Source organism: Chlorocebus sabaeus, chromosome 23 (assembly GCF_047675955.1).
Source record: "Chlorocebus sabaeus isolate Y175 chromosome 23, mChlSab1.0.hap1, whole genome shotgun sequence".
NCBI lineage: Eukaryota > Metazoa > Chordata > Mammalia > Primates > Cercopithecidae > Chlorocebus > Chlorocebus sabaeus.
The window spans coordinates 2,526,103-2,547,821 of record NC_132926.1 but is presented as its reverse complement, the minus strand read 5'-3'; the positions used below and the strand labels follow the sequence as shown (position 1 = coordinate 2,547,821).

The following is a 21,719-nucleotide window of genomic DNA, read 5'->3' as shown; positions in this document are numbered from 1 at the left end:
TGCTAGCACTTTGTGGGCCGAGGCAGGCACATTGCTTCAGTTGAGGAGTTTGAAGCAAGCCTGGGCAACATGGTCAAAACCCATCTCTACAAAAATACAAAAATTAGCTGGGCACAGTGACAAAGTGAGACCATCTCAAAAAATAATAATAATACAGCCAGGCGCGGTGGCTCACGCCTGTAATCCCAGCACTTTGGGAGGCCGAGGCGGGTGGATCACGAGGTCAGGAGATAGAGACCATCCTGGCTAACACGGTGAAACCCCGTCTCTACTAAAATACAAAAAAATTAGCTGGGCATGGTGGCGGGCACCTGTAGTCCCAGCTACTTGGGAGGCAGAGGCAGGAAAATGGCGTGAATCTGGGAGACGGAGCTTTCAGTGAGCCGAGATCATGCCACTGCACTCCAGCCTGAGCGACAGAGCGAGACTCCATCTCAAAATAATAATAATAATAATAATAGTAATAATACTATGTCGCCCAGGCTGGAGTGCAGTGGCACGATCTTGGTTCACTGCAACCTCCCCCACCCAGGCTCAGGTGATCCTCCTGCCTCAGCCTCCCAACAAGTAGCTGGGACTCTAGGCACATGCCACCACGCCAGGCTAATTTTTGTATTTTTAGTAGAGACAGGTTGACCAGGCTGGTCTGGAACTCCTGAACTCAGGTGATCTGACTGCCTCGGCCTCCCAAAGCGCTGGGATTACAAGCCACCATGCCAGGCCAGAATTTGTTTGTAGTAGTGCAGAAAATAATGGTGGGACTTAAAATTGATGATATTTTAGATTTGATGGAAACTGTTATACTCCAATTATTTTGTGTGATGACATGTTACAGCCATTAAAATTCTATTTTCATGGATTTCTTAATAATGTAAAGTAGACTGGGCACAGTGGCTCACGCCTGTAATCCCAGCACTTTGGGAGGCCGAGGTGGGCAGATCACCTGAGGTCAGGAGTTCAAAACCAGCCTGGCCAACATAGTGAAACCCTATTTCTACGAAAATTAGTCAGGTGTGCTGGCAAGTACCTGTAATCCCAGCTACTTGGGAGGCTGAGGCAAGACAATCACTTGAACCTGGGAGGCGGAGGTTGCAGTGAGCCAAGATTGCGCCACTGCACTCCAGCCTGGGCAATAGAGCAAGACTCGATCTCAAAAAAAAAAAGAGACCTGGTCAACATGATGAAACCCTGTCTCTACTAAAATACAAAAATTGGCCAGGTGTGGTGGTAGGCGTCTGTAATCCCAGTTACTCAGGAGGCTGAGGCAGGAGAAACACTTGAACCCGGGAGGCAGAGGTTACAGTGAGCCGAGATCGCACCACTGCACTCCAGCCTAGGTGACAGAGCCAGACTCTGTTTCAAAACAAAATAAAATGCTTACTGGTATCTCAGCTAATTCCCAAAACAACCCAATGGGAGATGAGTACTATTATTTACCCCATTTTACAAATTTTACAAAGAGAGGTTAGAGTAATTAATTTGCTCCACGTAGGTGCACAGCTGGTAAACACTGCCATGATTGACCTGCTAGTCGGCTAGGATCCGGAAACCACTGCTCACGATACAGCCCTCAAGAAACAGAACCCCGGGCTGGGCACAGTAGCTCACGCCTGTAATCCCAGCACTTTGAGAGGCCGAGGTGGGCGGATCACGAGGTTAGGAGATCGAGATCATCCTGGCTAACATGGTGATACCCCGTCTCTACTAAAAAGACAAAAAATTAGCTAGGCGTGGTGGGAGGTACCTATAGTCCCAGCTACTCGGGAGGCTGAGGCAGGAGAATGGCGGGAACCCAGAAGGCAGAGCTTGCAGTGAGCCTAGATTTTGCCACTGCACTCCAACCTGGGTGACAGAGCAAGACTCGGTCTCAAAAAAAAAAAAAAAAAAAAAAAAAAGGCCAGGCACGGTGGCTACACCTGTAATCCCAGCACTTTGGGAGGCCAAGGCAGGTGGATCACCTGACATCAAGAGTTGGAGACCAGCCTGGCCAACATGGTGAAACTCCGTCTCTCCTAAAAAAATACAAAAATTAGCCGGGCATGGTGACACGTGCCTGTAATCCCAGCTACTTGGAGGCTGAGGCAGGAGAATCACTTGAACCTGGGAGGCGGAGGTTGCGGTGAGCCTAGATCACGCCACTGCACTCGAGCCTGGGTGACAGAACAAGACTCTGTCTCAAAACAAAACAAGCAGAAAAACAGAACCCTGAGATTTGCAAAAGAAAATATGCAGATGACCAGGCTCACGCCTGTAATCCCAACACTTTGGGAGGCCAAGATCGTAGATTACCTGAGGTCAGGAGTTCAAGACCAGTCTGACCAACATAGAGAAACCCTGCCTCTACTAAAAATACAAAAAATTAACCGGCCGTGGTGGCACATGCCTGTAATCCCAGCTACTCGAGAGGCTGAGGCAGGAGAATCGCTTGAACCTAGGAGGTGGCAGTTGTGGTGAGCTGAGATCATGTCATTGTACTCCAGCCTGGGCAACAAGAGCAAAACTCCTCAAAAAAAAAAAAAAAAAAAAAACAGCTGGGCGCAGTGGTTCACTCCCATAATCCCAGCACTTTAGGAGGCTGAGGTGGGCGGATCACCCGAGGTGGGGGGTTCAAGACCAGCCTGACCAATATGGAGAGACCCCATCTCTACTAAAAATGCAAAATTAGTGGGGCATGGTGGCACATGCCTGTAATCCCAGCTACTCGGGCAGCTGAGGCAAGATAATCGCTTGAACCTGGGAGGCGGAGGTTGCGTTGAACCGAGATCACACCACTGCACTCCAGCCTGGGCAACAAGAGCGAATTTCTGTCTCAAAAAAATAAAGAAAAGAAAATATGCAGATGATCTATAGGCTTGAGAGGTGTCCCTCTGAGTGGTAACCAAAGAAATGCTAATTAAATAAAATAACACAAAGCCTCTGCAACTAATTTTCAAATTAGTGATCCTTTAAACGAGTAATTAAGAGAGCTGGAAAGGATGCAGGGAGATGTCATCGAGGTACATTGTGGTTGGAGTGTAAATTGGTACATCCTCTCGCTTAGGGCTATTTGCAGTATAAACACATACATTTCATTAAAACATTCATTCCATTCCTACTTTTGCACTGATTTAATTACAAGATTGTTCATGGCAGCATGAAATAGGGAAGCTTTAGAAAACAGCTTAATGTCTAATGAAGTATGGAATAAATTGTGGTATGAGTGCATGGGGGTAGTGGGATGGGGAGGCTGTGAGGGGGAAGGAAACAAATCTTAGGTAACACAGTGGTTTGTTGCCTTCCAAAGGGCCACAGGACATAAAAAGACATACGTTACAGTATATCTATGTTATTAAAATGTCATGTGGTGGGGAACTAGGAAAAAAGATCTAGAAAGGATCTTTAAGATGGTGATCATGAAAAAAAGTTGAGAAAAAATGATCTAGGTTCCGTGTGATGGCTCTCGCCTATGATCCCAGTACTTTGGGAGGCCAAGGCAGGCACATCACCTGAGGTCAGGAGTTCCAGACCATCCTGGACAATATATTGAGGCCCCATTTCTACAAACATTTAAAAACATGCTGGGCGCAGTGGCTCACGCCTGTAATCCTAGCACTTTGGGAGGCCGAGGCAGGCAAATTACCTGAGATCAGGAGTTCAAGACCAGCCTGGCCAACATGGTGAAACCCCGCCTCTACTAAAAATACAAAAAATTAGCCGGGTGCAGTGGCGCAGGGCTACAATCCCAGCTACTTGGGAGGCTGAGGCAGGAGAACTGCTTGAAGTCAAAAAGCGGACCTTGCGATGAGCCGAGATCGCGCCACTGCACTCCAGCCTGGGCAACAAGAGCGAGACTTCAGTCTCAAAAAAAAAAAAAAAAAAAAATGTAAATATTAGCCAGGCCTGGTGGCACATGCCTGTAGTTCCAGCTACTCAGGAGACTGAGGTGGGAGGATCGCTTGAGCCCAGGAGGTGGAGAATGCACTGAGCTGAGATCGCGCCCCTGAACTCCAACCTAGGCAAAGTGGGGAGACCCTGTCTCAAAACAAACAAACTTTACATTACTGAGTGATAAACAGCATGGGCCGCCTCCGGGAGCTGCTCGGGTGGGACACTCCAGGCTGCCCTTAAGAAACGGGCATCTCGGTTGGAGCCCGGGTATGGGGTACCCCCCTCCCCCGCCACGGCCAGGCAGCGCGGGCCGCCCTTCCGGCGGGGATCCCCGCGTCTCTCCGCCTTTCCCGGAGCCCCACTGTTGTGTTGAAAGAGACCGCCCTTCCGACGCGGAGTCCGGCTCCACAACCACGTAAACAAATTGTGGATTCAGACACCACGAGCGGCGGAAACAAAGGCGTCCCCACAGAGTCCCGCCGCCCGCGGAGGAGAAGGGTCCGCCCCGCGCAGAGCTGGGGAGGGACCGAGCGCGCCGCGCGCCTTCAGGCAGACAACACACGGTCCGTTTTGAACTTTCTGGGTGCGGATCTCCGAAGGCTTCCGCCGGGTCACTCACTGTCTTCAGCCAAATCAAATCTTCAAAACCTACTGCCGGCTAATTTTTTTATTTTTTTTTTTGAGACAGAGTCTCGCTCTTATTGCCCAGGCTGGAGGGCAGCGGCGCGATCTCGCTCACTGCAGCCTCCGCCTCCGGGTTCCAGTGATTCTCCCACCTCAGCTTCCCGAGTAGGTGGGATTACCGCCCCACCACACCCGGCTAATTGTTTGTTTGTTTGTTTGTTTGTTTGTTTGAGACAGAGTCTCGCTCTGTCTCCAGGCTGCAGTGCAGTGGTGCAATCTCAGCTCACTGCAAGCTCCGCCTCCCGGGTTCAAGCGATTCTCCTGCCTCAGCCTCCCGAGTAGCTGGGACTACAGGCACCTGCCACCACGCCCGGCTAAGTTTTTGTATTTTTAGTAGAGACGGGGTTTCACCATGTTGGCCAGGGTGGTCTTGAACTCCTAACCTGAGGTGATCTGCCCACGTCGGCCTCCCAAAGTGCTGGGATTACAGGCGTGAGCCACCGTGCCCGGTTAAATTTTGTCTTTTTAGTAGAGATGGGGTTTCACCATGTTGGCCAGGCTGGTCTTGAACTCCTGATATCAGGTAATCCGCCCGCCTCAGCCTCTCCAAGTGTTGGGATTACAGGCGTGAGCCACCGCGCCCGGCTTTCTTTTTTTTTCTTTTCTTTTTTTTTTGTTTTTGAGACAGAGTCTTGCTCTGTTGCCCAGGCTGGAGTGCAGTGGCGCAATCCCGGCTCACTGCAGTCTCTGCCTCCAGTGTTCAAGTGATTCTCCTACCTCAGCTTCCCAAGTAACTGGGATTACTGCTCCACCACGCCCAGCTAATTTTTGTATTTTTAGTAGTGACCGGGTTTCACCATGTTGGCCAAGCTGGTTTGGAACTCCTGACCTCGTGATCCGCCCGCATCAGCCTCCCGAAGTGCTGGGATTACAGGTGTGAGCCACCACGCCCAGCCCAAGTCTTCATAATTTCATTCTCCATTTGGAAGGATGCTTGGCCCACTGCTTACCAGCTCCACATTTGTGTCTTCATTTCACGCATTTGTCCATCCAGTGAATGTTCAAGTACATTCAGTTTGCCTTGTCCTGGGATGACCAGAGGAGAAAAGATCCCTTTCCCGTGGAAGCTTCGAATCTAGCACGGAGATGAAGAAAAATGAGTAATTTTACAATACAGTCCACAACTACAAGTTTCAGCAAGTGCTATGCACGACAGTGAGAGCCCCTAACTGGGAGCTATTTGGGAGTTGGGGAGAGTTGCTGAGAAAGTGATGCGTCACCTGGGATTTGGCAGGTGATAGATAGGGCCTGGTCAGGCAGAGGGAAGCAGGCTTTGAGGCTAAGAGGCCAAGGGCCTGGAGCAGTAGCCTCCAGGCTGGACAGGCAGGGAGCAGATTCTACTTGGAGGACAACCACTGAAGGCTCAAGCAGCACAGTGACACAATCTAATTCATGTCTTTTTTTTTTTTTTTTTTTTTTTTAAGGATGGGGGCTAAGGCAGGTGGATCACTTGAGGCCAAGAGTCCGAGACCAGCCTGGGCAACACATCAAACCCCATCTCTACAGAAAATACAAAAATTAGTCAGGCATGGTGGTGTGTGTCTGCGGTCCCAGCTACAGGGAGGTTGAGGTAGAAGGACTGCTTGAGCCTGACAGGAAAAAAAAAAAAAAAAATTAGCCAGTGGCTCATGCCTGAAATCCCGGCATTTTGGGAGGCCGGGGCCAAGGGATCACTTGAGGCCAGGAGTTCGAGACCAGCCTAAGCAGTGGTAGTGAGCGCCTGTAATCCCAGTTACCTGGGAGGCTGAGGCAGGATAATCGCTTGAACCCAGGAGGTGGAGGTTGCAGTGAGCCAAGATCACGCCACTGCACTCCAACTTGGGCGATAAAGTGAGACTCTGTCTCAAACAAACAAACAAAGAAAAAGGCCGGGCACAGTGGCTCACGCCTGTAATCACAACACTTTGGGAGGCCGAGGCGGGCGGATCATGAGGTCAGATCAAGACCATCCTGGCTAACACGGTGAAATGCCATCTCTACTAAAAATAAAAAAACAAAATTAGCCAGGCATGGTGGTGAGCACCTGTAGTCCCAGCTACTCAGGAGGCTAAGGTGGGAGAATTGCTTGAACCCGGGAGGCAGAGGTTGCAGTGAGATGAGATCGTGCCACTGCACTCCAGCCTGGGCAACAGAGCAAGACTCCGTCTCAAAAAAAAAAACAAGAGAAAGGGAGGAAAAGTAATCGAATGTATGAACTCATGCTATCATAATTTTAATGTCTAGCTGTAAAAGCATATGGTTGTAGCAATAGCTATCTAAAATTTTTATGAGCTACAGTAGCTGTTTTCCATTTTCATTACAATTTTTTAAAGTCTTTGCTTGGTTATCTAAAGATGTTGTTCAAATTTCAAAAGATCTACTATTATCGTCCTCCTTGTGCCCCTAAGGAATTGATAAAATGCACATTCATTTCCTTCTTTCTAAATGTTCCAGTTATAAACTAAAAAATAAAAAAATGGGAAACATTTTCTTGGGCCATTTTTGTTTTCACTGTAACAACAAAAAATGTGCAAGATAAACAGAACTCAAGTTTTGTTTTATTTTTCTTTTTGTCTGTTTATTTTTTAACAAGTCTGTCCAGAATACTACAGGTTACATAGCTGTAACCATCTTAAGGAAAATGACATTAAGTTTGCAACAAATACTTGCTGGTGAAAACACATTACTATCATTTCAAAAATTTAACAAAATATCCTAAACAGCTATCTTTAGATTTGTAAATGAGGTATAAACAACTGGCTTAACCAGTTTCCATGGCGCATCAAACAGGTGGCAAAGTGATAGAGATCATCTTTGATTTTTAAAGGAGAATAATGAAAACTAATTTATATCCCACACATTACAATTCTAGGGGATTAGGAACAGGATAACACATAATGTCATCTACTTTAACAGCCTTTTCATTTACTTGTATTGTCTTGATACTTTACAATGATTTTTTTATTCCTATAATAGTATTGTTGCTGTAAAAGCCATACATCTTTTATTTATTTTTTTGTATTCCCTTAAAGAAATAGTGTGATCCATTTCCCATTTTCATAAACACACGTGAAACTTCAGACATAATAGGAGGGTGGTGGTTTTTTTTCAGTTTCTGAGGCCTTCTCTCTGAAACATCAGAGCTGATAATAGTTCGGCCTATACATGCATGCTGCCATAGATAATTGGGTGGTACCTGCACCTACTATTTCAAAAACACAAGCAGAAAGTAGGTCCGGACAAGGGCAAACTGCAACTCAGTTTCTGCTGCAACCCCATCTCAGGTCAGTTATGTTTCTTCCGTCACTTTGCTGATAGTCAGTGAGTCTGTTGAGGCCTTCTTCCTGCTGTTGTAGGGCATCCAGGACAGTGCCCATTGGTGTCCTCTTCAAACCTATTCCTTCCATTTTATTCTCCAGTGTGTTCCTGAGGTTCCACAGTCTCAACGATGCATGGATAAACATCAACAACCAAGGAAAAGTGATGCCAAACACAAAGACCATGACTCCTCCAAACATGGACATAAGGAAATAGCTGGTGAACATGACCACCATAAGGAACGTCATGGGGTGGCGCTTCTTCATCCGGCGAAGGATGTCTTTATTGTGGGCTGCTCACACAAGCACTGTGAACACCAGCACCACCACGATTCCTCCCAGGATCATGGTGAAGGGACTCAGAAACCCCACAACGGAAATCATCATGGCAGCTACCACCAGGTAGTTGGTCTGGCAATAGAGCAGGTTGCCCACCACGTGGTTGTTCCATTTGCAAATGTCCCTGAAGTCTGGCCAGGCAAAGCAATCGGAGCTGGGGAAGAAGTCATCCCAGGTGTGGAGTGCGGTGATATTCTTTCCTTTTCTTTTCTTTTCTTTTCTTTTCTTTTCTTTTCTTTTTTTTTTTTTGAGACAGAGTTTCGCTCTGTTGTCAGGCTGGGGTGCACTGGTGCAATCTCGGCTCATTTCAACCTCCACCTCCCGTGTTCAAGTGATTCTCCTGTCTCAGCCTCCTGAGTAGCTGGGATTACAGGTGCCTGCCACCATGCCTGGCTAATTTTTGTAGTTTTAGCAGAGACGGGGTTTCACCATGTTGGCCAGGCTGGTCTCAAACTCCTGACCTCAGGTGATCCGCCTGCCTCGGCCTCCCAAAGTACTGGCTATTTTTTTATTTCTTAAAATGTTTTTGTGGAGATGGGGGTCTTGCTACATTGCCCAGGCTGGTCAACTCCTGGCCTCAAGTTATCCTCCTGCCTCAGCCTCCCAAAGCACTGGGATTACAGGCATGAGCCACTGCACCTGGCCAAATTTGCATTTCTTTGACACACTATTAACTGCATACTCAATATCCAGTACCTGTTGTATTAATGGAACCTTGATTTTGTTCGTTGGCTTAGCCTAGGTAAGATACCCATGTTTACAACCTCCCTGGCAGCCTGGGGTGCCATGTGGCATAGTTCTAACCAATGAGCTATAACCAAATGTGTTGGTGCTTCTGGGAAGTCTTTTGCTTTCCTCAGTATATGGAAAAATAGAGCTAATGATCCATGTCCTTTTTCTTTTCTTCCTGCTTTGACTGTACATGTGATAGCTGGAGCTAGGGCAGCCTTTCTGCCATCATAAGATGACAAGCATGAGGGAATGGTCAAGGTAAATGACCCTATTTAAGCCACAGTAACTCTCCCACTTGCCGCTGAAAGTGCTCCTGAATGATGAAGCAGGCTGGCTGAGCATCAGTTTGGATGCCCTATGATAGTCCTTCGTTTGTCTCTCCTTTCTATAGGGGGAGCTCCCTGGGACAAGGAACCACCTGGCAATTACTCCCACTTCTGTGTTGCAGAATGGATACAGAGTGAGTGCTCATGACCTGAGTCTGGTTTCTATTGCTTATGAGAGAATACCTGAAACTGAAACTAGATATACCTAATTTATAAAGAAAAGGAATTGATGTATTTCAATTAGGAAGTCCAAGGTTGAGAGGCCACAACTGATGAGGACCTTCTTGCTGGCGGGAACTCTGCAGAGTTCGGAGGGCGATGCAGGGCATCACATGGTGAGGGGCTGAATGTGCTCACATGCTCGCTCAGATCTGACTTCCTCTTCTTACAGAGCCGCCAGTTCTGACCTCTCTTCCTCTTCATATAAAGCTGCCAGTTCTGGCCGGGCTCCGTGGCTCACACCTGTCTTCCCAACACTTTGGGAGGCTGAGGTGGGTGGATCACTTGAAGTCAGGAGTTCGACACCAACCTGGCCAACATGGCGAGGCCCTGTCTCTACTAAAACTACAACAATTAGCTGGGCTTGGTGAATGCCTGTAATCCCAGCCACTTGGGAGGCTGAGGCACGAGAATTGTGGAGGTTGCAGTGAGCCAAGATCGTGCCACCACACTCCAGCCTGGGTAACAGAGCAAGGTTGTTAAAAAAAAAAAAAAAAAAAAAAAAAAAAGCAGTTAGTTTTCCAGGAATCCATTCACCTGTGGGAATAGAGCCCTCATGATCCAATCACCTCTTAATGGCCTCACCTCTCAATACTGTCACCTTGGGGACTGAGTTTCAACATGAACTTTGGTGGGAACCCTATTCAAACCCTATTCAAACCATATGCAAACCATATTCAAACCATCTTCAAACCCAATTCAAACTCTATTCCTACCCTATTCCAACCCTATTCCAACCCTATTCAAACCCTATTCAAACCACATTCAAACCATCTTCAAACCCAATTCCTACCCTATTCCAACCCTATTCCTACCCTATTCCAACCCTATTCAAACCATATGCCAAACATATTCTAAACCATCTTGAAAGCCAATTCAAACCCTATTCCTACCCTATTCCAACCAGATTCCAACCCGATTCAAACCCGATTCAAACCCGATTCCAACCCTATTCCAACCACACACAAACCATCTTCAAACCCAATTCAAACCCTATTCCTACCCTATTCCAACCCTATTCAAACCTTATTCAAACCACATGCAAAATGTATTCAAACCATCTTCAAGCCCTATTCAAACCATATTCAAGCCCTATGCAAACCATATGCAAACCCTATGCAAAGCATCTTCAAATCTTATTCCAACCCTATTCAAACCAAATGCAAACCATCTTAAACCATCGTCAAACCCTATTCAAACCCTATTCCAACCCTATTCAAACCCTATTCAAACCATATTCAAGCCCTATGCAAACCATATTCAAACTATCTTCAAGTGCTATTCCAACCCTATTCTAAACCTTATGCAAACCATCTTCAAACCCTATTCCAGCCCTATTCCAACCATATTCCAACCTTATTCAAACCATACTCAAACCCTATGCAAACCCTGTGCAAACCCTATTCAAACCATATTCAAATCATTGCACTCATTAAGTCTATTTTGAAGGAAAGAGTGATATGATTTAATTCCATATGCAAACTGTTTTTCCACTGGAGAGTCCAGGATGATTCTTCACTTTTCTAGGGTAGGTGGCTCTTCCTAGTCATTTCTTGAATCAATATTCTCAAACTTGATGGTATTTTTACTCCTTTATTAGGACCAGAAATTCTCACTCTCTGAAGCTGTGCCTCTTAATCTTTTTCACATTATGATCCACCTGGCACATGATACTATTTGTTGTACAACACAGCATTGTAAATGGACAGAGTCTGCTTGCTGCAGAGGTAACCCTTGGGAAGTCTGGCTCCCCCGAATTTTACCTGCTCATCTCTGGGCCAAGGGCATAATATCTCTGCACAGCTAAGAGCCCAGTGGCCGCACTAGTCCAGACACTCCACTCTGCTCTGCACAGAGATGAAAGTTCATCGACTTCTCAGTGACGAATATCATGAGTTCTTTAAAATTTATGCCAGTACAGGCCGGGCGAGGTGGCTCATGCCTGTAATCCCAGCACTTTGCGAGGCCAAGGCGGGCAGATCATTTGAGGTCAGGAGTTCAGACCAGCCTAGACAACATGGTGAAACCCCATCTCTACTAAAAATACAAATATTAGCCAGGCACGGTGGCAGGTGCCTGCAATCCCAGATACTCAGGTGGTTGAGGCAGGAGAATTGCTTGAACCCGGGAAGCCACTGCACTCCAGCCTAGGCAACAGAGCAAGACTCTGTCTCAAAAAAAAAAAAAAAAAAAAAAAAAAAAGCCAATATAAAGACAGACACAACTACATAACAGTTCTAAATGTTTGGCTGCCACCTAGTGATCAAAAATGGATTTGGGTTTCTAATTATCTGGAACTTGACAGTATCCATCCATCCATCCATCATCTGCCCTTCCACCCACTTATCCACCCTCCCATCCACCCATCCACCCACCCATCATCCACCTACCCACCCATCACCCACCCAACCATCCACCCACACACCCACCCATCCATCCACCCACACACCCACCCATCCATCCACCCACACACCCACCCATCCATCCACCCACCCACCTTCCCATTCTTCCGTCCATTTATCTTTACCCACTTTTTTTCTTTTTAAACCCTTTGTTTAAGTTCAGGGGTACATGTGCAGGTTTGTTACATAGGTAAATGTGTGTCATGGGGTGGGGGGGTTGTTGTACATATTATTTCATCACCCAGATATTAAGCCTAGTACCCATTAGTTGTTTTTCCTGATCCTCTCCCTCCTCCCACCCACCACCCTTATGTTTATGCATGTTTATTTATTTATTTATTTTTTGAGACGGAGTCTCGCTCTGTCGCCCAGGCTGGAGTGCAGTGGCCGGATCTCAGCTCACTGCAAGCTCCGCCTCCCGGGTTCACGCCATTCTCCTGCCTCAGCCTCCAAGTAGCTGGGACAACAGGCGCCCGCCCCCACGCCTGGCTAATTTTTAGTATTTTTAGTAGAGACGGGGTTTCACCGTGTTAGCCAGGATGGTCTTGTCTCCTGACCTCGTGATCCGCCTGCCTCGGCCTCCCAAAATGCTGGGATTACAGGCGTGAGCCACCGCACCCAGCCTGTTTATGCATCTTTCAATACATCCATCATCCGTATCCATTCTCCCATCTATCCATCCGTTCTGACCTACAAGCCTTAAGTGATCCGGCCCCTGCCAGTCTTTCTGACCCCGTTTTGTATCATTATCTGTGGATTTAAGTCTCCCATGATTTCTTTCTGTTCTTAAATGCACCAACTCTGTTCTTTGCATGTGCAAAGAACTGGACTGGTTTTTCTGGACTGATTTTGTCCTAGTCTTGGCATGTCTGGCTTTTTATCATCATCATTCATATCCAAGCTCAATTAAACTTTTCAGACACACTTTTTCTCGCCGTTCTAAAATATGCATCCCTCCCAACCTCAAGTCCCCGTGCTGCTTCACACAGTTTTCATTTGTTTGCCGTTCTTACCACCTCCCAGTATTTTCCTGTTGGAGTTTTATTTGGTGTTGTCTGCCTCCCCTCCCAGAATGTAGCTAGAAAACTACATTTCCTCTAGAAAGCTTGTCTGTGTTGCTCACAGCTGGATCCCAGTGCTCATAACAAACTACCCTTAATGTTAGTGACTTTAAACAAAAAAAAATCATTTCATGTTGTATTAGTCTGTTTTTATGCTGCTGATAAAGACATACCTGAGACTGGGCAATTTACAAAAGAAGGAGGTCTCTTGGACTTACAGTTCCACGTGGCTGGGGAGGCTTCACAATCATGGCAGAAGGTTAAAGGCGAGTCTCACACGGTGGCAGACCAGAGAGGAGTGTTTGTTCAGGGAAACTCCCCTTTTTAAAACCATCAGATCTTGATAGTGGGATTTATCAACTATGAAGAGAATAGCACAGGAAAGACTTGCCCCCATTATTCAATTACCTCCCACTGGGTCCCTCCCACAACAGGTGGGAGCTCAAGGTGAGAACTGGGTGGGGACACAGCCAAACCATATCACGTGTTCACCCTGCACAGCCGCCGTGGCTTAGCACTGTTGCCCCACATCTCTCATTTAAAGACCTGGCTGGCCAAGCCTCCCCCCTCTGGAACTTCCTTCATGCCCCCTGCAGGGGGAAGGGAACAGGGGATAGTGAAGTGTCCCAAGAGGCACAAAGTGACCTGGGCTACTTTTTGCTCACGTTTCAGTTGTCAGAGTGGACACATGGCCGTACCTAACTTCAAGGGTGTGGGGAACTGTAGTCCCACCATGTACCTAGAAGAGGAACCAGACCCAGAGGTGACCAAGGCTCATGACTTCCACCTTGGTGAGGCAGCCACAGGCAATGAGTGCCCTGAGGGGCTTTGTTGGAAGGGGCAGCTGCGTATAGACTCTCCTGATGCATGAAGGAGCCAGGGTCAGTTCTCCAGTGGTGGTGGGCGGTGTAGGAAAGGATTCACAGAGAAGCTAACACGGCTTGAGCCTGGAAAGAGCAGCGGCTGCTCACCCGCATGGTGGAGCTGGGGCGGGGGCGGGCACTGGGCAGAGGAGCCAGCCAGAGAAAACGCATGGGGCCCTGCAGCTGCACCAGGACCTGCGCCTGTGGGGAAGGGGTGCGTGTGGCTTTGAGTGACGCAGTAGGTGGTGGCGAATCTGGAAAAATGGTCTGAGTGCAGGTCTTGGAGGGTCCCATGTGGACTTTATTCTTCATAGGTAACAGGGACAGTGTAGCTTGCAAAGTAGGGGAGGGATGTGCTCAGAATTGTGCTTCAGAAATGAGAATCTGGAGACAGATGGGGTGATCGAGGGCAGGTGAAATCAAGGGCCTGTAGACGGTTGGGAAACTATCCACAGTCATCCGGGTGAGACATGAGGACTGAACAGAGGCAGAAGCAGCAGGGATTTCACAAAGGAGTCGAAGACCACAGATGCTGGAGAAGGGTGGGGAGGTCGTGGCTGTTGGTTGGACAGGGGCTGGGGGAGGGGAATGAAGTATCCGCTGGGCTTGCTAAGCTGGGCATGGGTGAGTTGGGGGGCAGAGGGCACATCCAATGTGGACGTCCAGGTGGACGCTCAGGCCTGTGAGTACCCTAGGAGCGCAGCTGTGTGTGTCTCCTGCCCCACAGACAACCATGAAGGGGTGCTGGTGTACATGTCAGCCCAAGGTAGGAGGAAGGGCTGGGTGGGGCAGGGAGAGAAGGCCCCAGACCTTTCTACCAAAGCCTCTTTCCCCAGAGGAGCACAGGCTGGGCTCTCGTTCCTGTCCTCCCTGTCGTTCCTGACTCTGGGTAACCTTGGTGGACCCCTGTGACTGTCTGGCTCTAGGATTCCTCTTCTGCACAAGAGTGATGCTGCCTTGTGAGCTTGTGGGGACTCTCACATACTGAGCTTTTCACCTAAAAAAATAGCACATGACTGCATCAGTATATTCTTTTTTTTTTTTTTTAGTTTTTTTTTTTTAATTTTTTGAGTTGGAGTATCGCTGTGCCACCCGGGCTCCAGTGCAGTGGCACAATCTCGGCTCACTGCAAGCTCCGCCTCCGGGCTTCAGGCCATTCTCCTGCCTCAGCTTCCCGAGTAGCTGGGATCACAGGCGCCCGCCACCACGCCCGGCTAACTGTTTTGTATTTTTAGTAGAGACGGACTTTCACCATGTTAGCCAGGATGGTCTCAATCTCCTGACCTCCTGATTCGCCTGCCTCGGCCTCAAAGTGCTGGGATCACAGGCGTGAACCACCGCGCCCAGCAACTACATGAGTATATTCTCATTGCAAAAAATCAAAACGCGGAAAAGGAAAAGTCCAAGTTTCTGTTCTCCAAACCTCCTTACCTGCCCCGTCCCCCACCTGCCCAATTCCTTCCCTTCCCTTTCTGGGTATCCATATAGACAGTTTCCTTCGCATTTACTTACAGACACAGACTTATATGACAAGTAGTTTTGTTTTTGGTGTTTCCCTCTAACATTTTGTCCAGAAAAATGTAGAGAAAAGTTGAAAGAATTACAGAATAAACACCCTTATAACCGCCTAGGCTTTAGAGTAAACACTTTGCTATACCGCGTTATCAAGCCCCTCCTCACTTACCAGTGCTTCCTTTCCTCCATCCAACCTTTCACGCTTTCACTTTAGCATGCAGTGAGTTGCACCAATCTGGAGTCAACATTGTGTAAGGGTTTTTTGTTTTGTTGTTGTTGTTTGAGATAGGGTCTTGCTCTGTCTCCCAGGATGGAGTGCACTGGCACGTATGATCTTGGCTCACTGCAACCCCTGCCTCCTGGGCTCAAGCGATCCTCCCGCCTCAGCCTTCTAGGTAGCTAGGACCACAGGTGCACACCACCACGCTTGGCTAATTTTTTTATTGTTTGTAGCGGTGGGGTTTTGCTGGTCTTGAACTCCGGAGCTCAAGCTATCTGCCCAGCCAGGCCTCCCACAGTGCTGGGATTACAGGTGTGAGCCACTGGACCTGGCCTATTTCTTTACTTCAAAACCTCAGAAGATAACTTATCTCAAATAAAAAATCACTAAAATTAAGGATTTCTAATTGGCTGATTCTTTTTGTTTTTAATTTGTGGTAAGAACATTTAACATGGGATCTACCCTCTTCACAAATTAACTGTACAATGCAGTATTATGAACTGCAGGCACAACGCTGTGCGGCAGATCTCTAGAACACGTTCATCTTGCATAGCTGAAGCTTTCAACCCACTGAACAGCAACTCCCCACCTCCTCCTCCCCTCAGCCCCTGGAAACCACCATTGTACTGTCTGCTTCTGTGAGTTTGACTGTTTTATTTTAATTAATTAATTAATTAATTTTTTTAGACAGAGTCTCGCTTCGTCGCCCAGGCTGGAGGGCAATGGCTTGATCTCGGCTCACTGCAACCTCCGCCTCCCCGGTTCAAGCGATTCTCCTGCCTCAGCCTCCGAGTAGCTGGGATTACAGGCACTTGCCGCCATGCCCAGCTAGTTTTCACAACATTTTTAGTAGAGACGGGGTTTCACTATGTTGGCCAGGCTGGTTTTGAACTTCCGACATCAAGTGATCTGCCCACCTCGGCCTCCCAAAGTGCTGGGGTTACAGGCATGAGCCACCACGCCCAGCTGGTTTCTTTTTTTCTATTTTTTTTTTTTTTTTTAAGAGAGAGTCTCACTCTGTCCCCCAGATTGGAGTGCAGTGGCATGATCTCAGCTCACTACAACCTCTGCCTCCCAGGTTCAAGTGATTCTCCTGCCTCATCTCTTGAATAGCTGAGATTATAGGCATGTGGCACCACGCCCAGCTAATTTTTGTATTTTTAGTAGCGAGAGACTGGGTTTCACTATATTGGCCAGGCTGATCTCGAACTTCTGACCTCCGCCTCTGCCACCCAAAGTGCTGGGATTAGAGTCATGAGCCACTGTGCCCAGGCAGCGGTTTCTTTCTAGGTAGATGGTAATATCATCTTCAAATTATGGCAATTTATTCTCACCTTGCAATCCTTATATCTTTTCTTTCCTTTTCTTTCCCTAGGGCATTGACTAGGACAATGTAGTTCTGTGTTAAACCACAGGAGATTACTGAGTATTTTTGTGCTAATTAATCATGACCTTAAAAGATTAGTTAATTAAGGATCTTTGCAATTTTCTTTACCAAGTAAAATTTTGATGTAAGGTTTTGGTATATGAAATTTACTAGTTGTGAAAGTTTCTTCCAGTCTTAACTGGCTAAGAGGGAAAAAATCATAAGTAGGTTTTGAATCCTATCAAATTTCTTTCTGAATAGACTGAGATAATTATATGATTTTTTTATTTTCAATGTGGTAGCTCACGTTAATATATTTTTTTGATGTTGAAAAATTCTTCCCAGGACTTTGAGAGTCTGAAGCAGGAGGATCACTTGAGTTCAGGAGTTGGAGACCAGCCTGGGTAACATAGTGAGATCTCATTCCTATTAAAATAAAATAAAATATACGTGTGTATATACATATATACGGGCGGGTCACGAGATCAGGAGATTGAGACCATCCTGGCTAACACGGTGAAACCCCGTCTCTACTAAAACTACAAAAAATTAGCTGGGCGTGGTGGCGGCGCCTGTAGTCCCAGCTACTCGGGAGGCTGAGGCAGGAGAATGGCGTGAACCCGGGAGGCGGAGCTTGCAGTGAGCCGAGATCGGGCCACTGCACTCCAGCCTGCGGGACAGAGCGAGACTCCGTCTCAAATAAATAAATAATATGTGAAATGAATTTTAATATATTTAATTCAGTATGTCCAAAGTAGTGTCATTTCAACATGTTATCAACATAAACACGAATGAAATATTTCACTTTCTATTTTTGCACTACGTTTTCTTTTGGTTTTTTTTTTGTTTTGTTTTGTTTTGTTTTTTTGAGACAGAGTCTCGCTCTGTCGCCCAGGCTGGAGTACAGTGGCCAGATCTCAGCTCACTGCAAGCTCCGCCTCCCGGGTTCACGCCATTCTCCTGCCTCAGCCTCCCGAGTAGCTGGGACTACAGGTGCCCCCCAACACGCCCGGCTGACTTTTTGTATTTTTAGTAGAGACGGGGTTTCACCGTGTTATCCAGGATGGTCTCGATCTCCTGACCTCGTGATTCGCCCGTCTCAGCCTCCCAAAGAGCTGGGATGACACAGGCGTGAGCCACCGCGCCCGGCCTGCACTACGTTTTTGAAATCTGATATTTTGTATTGATAGCACTTCCTAATTCAGACACGAAATTTTCATAAGAAATACATGATTTGTATTTAGGTTTCATACAATTTACAATTCAAAAAGTAGATTCACATACGCGAATCGTTTCAAACATACCTCTGGGCCCAGCGCCTCGCCCGGCCTCGCCCGGTGAAGTCAGCCCTGACTGCAGCCTGCGGAGCGCCCGCCCGGTGTCCCCGGAGAGGGCGCCTCGGACGCAAGCGCAGAGCCCCAGGGAGGGGCGGGAAGCCGGAGGAGGGCGAGGGGGCCGAGGACGGCGAGGGGGGGCGAGGCGGGGCGAGGGGGGCGAGAGGGGCGAGGACGGCGATGGGGGCGAGGCGGGGCGAGGCGGGGCGAGGCGGGGCCGAGGGGGGCGAGCTGGGACTCGGGGCCGAGGGGGGCGATGGGGGCGATGGGGGCGAGGCGGGGCGAGGCGGGGCGAGGCGGGGCGAGGCGGGGCGAGAGGGGCGAGCGGGGACTCGGGGCCGAGGGGGGCGGTGGGGGCGAGGCGAGGCGGGGCGAGGCGGGGCCGAGGGGGGCGAGCTGGGACTCGGGGCCGAGGGGGGCGATGGGGGCGATGGGGGCGAGGCGGGGCGAGGCGGGGCGAGAGGGGCGAGCGGGGACTCGGGGCCGAGGGGGGCGGTGGGGGCGAGGCGAGGCGGGGCGAGGCGGGGCCGAGGGGGGCGAGCTGGGACTCGGGGCCGAGGGGGGCGATGGGGGCGAGGCGGGGCGAGGCGGGGCGAGAGGGGCGAGCGGGGACTCGGGGCCGAGGGGGGCGATGGGGGCGAGGCGAGGCGGGGCGAGGCGGGGCGAGGCGGGGCCAGGGGGGCGAGCGGGGACTCGGGGCCGAGGGGGGCGATGGGGGCGAGGCGGGGCCGAGGGGGGCGAGGGGGGCGAGCTGGGACTCGGGGCCGAGGGGGGCGATGGGGGCGAGGCGGGGCGAGAGGGGCGAGCGGGGACTCGGGGCCGAGGGGGGCGATGGGGGCGAGGGGCGCGAGCGGGGACTCGGGGCCGAGGGGGGCGAGGGGGGCGAGGGGGGCGAGCGGGGACTCGGGGCCGAGGGGAAGAGGCAGCGGCTGTGAGCACCGCGGTGAGGAAACCAGGCTCCTGCCATCCCCAGGCCTTAAGCCCCGACCCCAGGGCATTCGGGAGCGGGTCTGCGTCCGGGACCAGCACACTCTGGACGGGGGCGCTGCCTTTCTGGGGTCCTCCAGCTGAAGGATGCGATTTGCAGGAAACCCGCTCTGTAGACCTGACAGCGGGGGGAGCCCCAGGCACTTCGGGGCGGGGGGCCGGGTAGTTTGATGTGGCTCCCGCGCACCCACCCGGCACCGCGTGGATTGCAGGCGCGGGACGAGCTTGAGTGGACGCTGGGTTCGCTGAGCCCCCCAGAGGCTCCTCGCCGTGGGTCCCCTGTGCCGCCTTGGACCCCCCAGAGAAACCTTCCTCCTGTCAGGGGAGGCCAGGCCAGGCGCCAGGCCTGAGTGTGCCCTGGACGGGGATTTCTCTGTGAACAGCCCATCATCCCATCGTATCCATGTTATCTTAGCCTCGTGTTCTGAAGAAACACCAATTTCATGCACAAGCGTGGATTTTAGCGCGTTTTAAATTGTAATAAGACTAACTCCAAGGAAGTTGGAACTTGAAGCAGGCTCCAAGCAAACTTTTGCGTCATCCCCCACCATCCTCCAGGGTAAACTGAGGAGCATAGTTAATTGGTTTTCCACAGGTATTTGCCACTTGTCAGATGGGCTGTTCTGGATGTAACCACATAATTCCTGGAACCCAGTGAGAGTCAGCTTCCTTGATGGGCGTCTGACAAGATGCGCTCAAACACCTTGAAGATCTTTATGGAAACAACTTTTGGTGCTTTATCAAGATGTCATTCAGGGCTCTGAACAGTCGACTACGTTGAATTGGGCTGTTAGGTGGATGGGTTTGATGTAGTTATACACTGTGCATTTGGTACTTGTCAATAGCGCAAGTAATGATATCGCAAAAATAAAGAAAACCTTCTCTGAAGAAGAAAAGCAGCCCGGCACGATGGCTCATGCCTGTAATCAATCCCAGCACTTTGGGAGGCCGAGGCAGGCGGATCACGAGGTCAGGAGTTCGAGACCAGCCTGGCCAGCATGGTGAAACCCCGTCTCTACTACAAATACAAAAATTAGCCAGGCATAGTGGCCCGCGCCCAGGCAGGCTGTTCTGGAAGAGGATGCTTGGCTCTCCAATGCAATGTGGCCATTTGGCTATGATGTCACACTGCACAGTTTAATGACTGAAATCAGACCTCTTATTGTTGGAGATAACTGGAGGATTTTTTTTTCTTTTTTCTTTTTTTTTCCTGAACGTAAGTAGGTAAGCCATGAAGATCCCAGATTTCATTCAGGGACTCGGAACCAGCAGCAAGGAGCAGGCTGCATGGAGAAAACAGTTGGCTCTGAAGTACCCCAGACGTCCAGCTGGTTCAAAGTAAGTGGCAATGGCTTTGAGATCACAAAAACAGCCCTTTAACATCCAAGTCAGTTAGTAGAAACCCCTAAATACCACGTGGCAAAAAAGATTTGAAATTTACTTAAATATTCAGTTTATTTTCTCAGATGGGACTTTTTTTTTTTTTTTTTTTCTGAGAGTCTCACTCTGTCGCCCAGGCTGGAGTGCAGTGGCGCCATCTTGGCTCACTGCAACCTCTGCCTCCCAGTTCAAGCAATTTTCCTGTCTCAGCCTCCTGAGTAGCTGGGACTACAGGCACGAGCCACCACACCCGGCTATTGTTTGTATTTTTAGTAGAAACGGTTTCACCATGTTGGCCAGGCTGGTCTCAAAGTCCTGATCTCAAGTGATCTGCCCGCCTCAGCCTCCCGAAGGGCTGGGATTATAGGCGTGAGCCACCGTGCCCCGCCGGAACTCAATTTTTAACGCATATTTTTAACACTAGCTTTTGTGCTAATAAATTAAATTGATTAATTCTTTAAGAAAACCCCAATTGTGTGTACTTTAACAAGTAAAACTAAGTTGGTTATAATGTGACAAAAATACAAGCAATAATAATAGCAAAATGATCCAATAGGAACCATGCAAAGAGTTTATATGGTAACTCATGTCCCCTTTCCTGCAATGTTATTAACTTCCATCCCCATTTTCCGCATCAAGGAAATTAAGTTTGGAGACACTGAGTGAGTTACCTAAGTCACAGATCTGCTAGGTGGAGAGTTTCTGTCACTTCAGGGACCACAATCTACAGAATAAACTTGCACATTCTACAAAATATTTGTTACCATTGGAAGTAGGTAGGCAAAGTGTTACTAGCATCAAATTATGGCAGGACTAAAAAGGAAGGGTGGTGGGCTGGTCTTGCTTCTACAGTTTAAGGGGGATCCGTGCACCGAGATGTCTGGCTAAGTGGTCATTGTAACAAATAGCAGAGATCGTGAAAACATCAGGGAGCAGGTGGTGGCCGTTCCAGTTTCTGATCTCAGGAGGAGGGAAGAACTGCCAACGTCTTTACTGTGAAAGAGGGAGAGAAACGCTAAAGCGCAGAAATGCTCAGAACCAAAGAGCTGGATCACTCATGCTTCTAGAAAAGACATTAGCATCTTCTCATTGCTCATCTACTGTGCCTGGCACAGCCTTATTTTCTAG

At 48.9% G+C, this 21,719-nt stretch overlaps 1 pseudogene; it reads right to left on the bottom strand.

Annotated features, from left to right (window-relative positions):
- Positions 1-7,068: 7,068 nt before the first annotated feature.
- On the bottom strand, positions 7,069-18,412 carry LOC140709944 (PRA1 family protein 3 pseudogene; annotated as a pseudogene).
- Between the last annotated feature and the right edge of the window lie 3,307 nt (positions 18,413-21,719).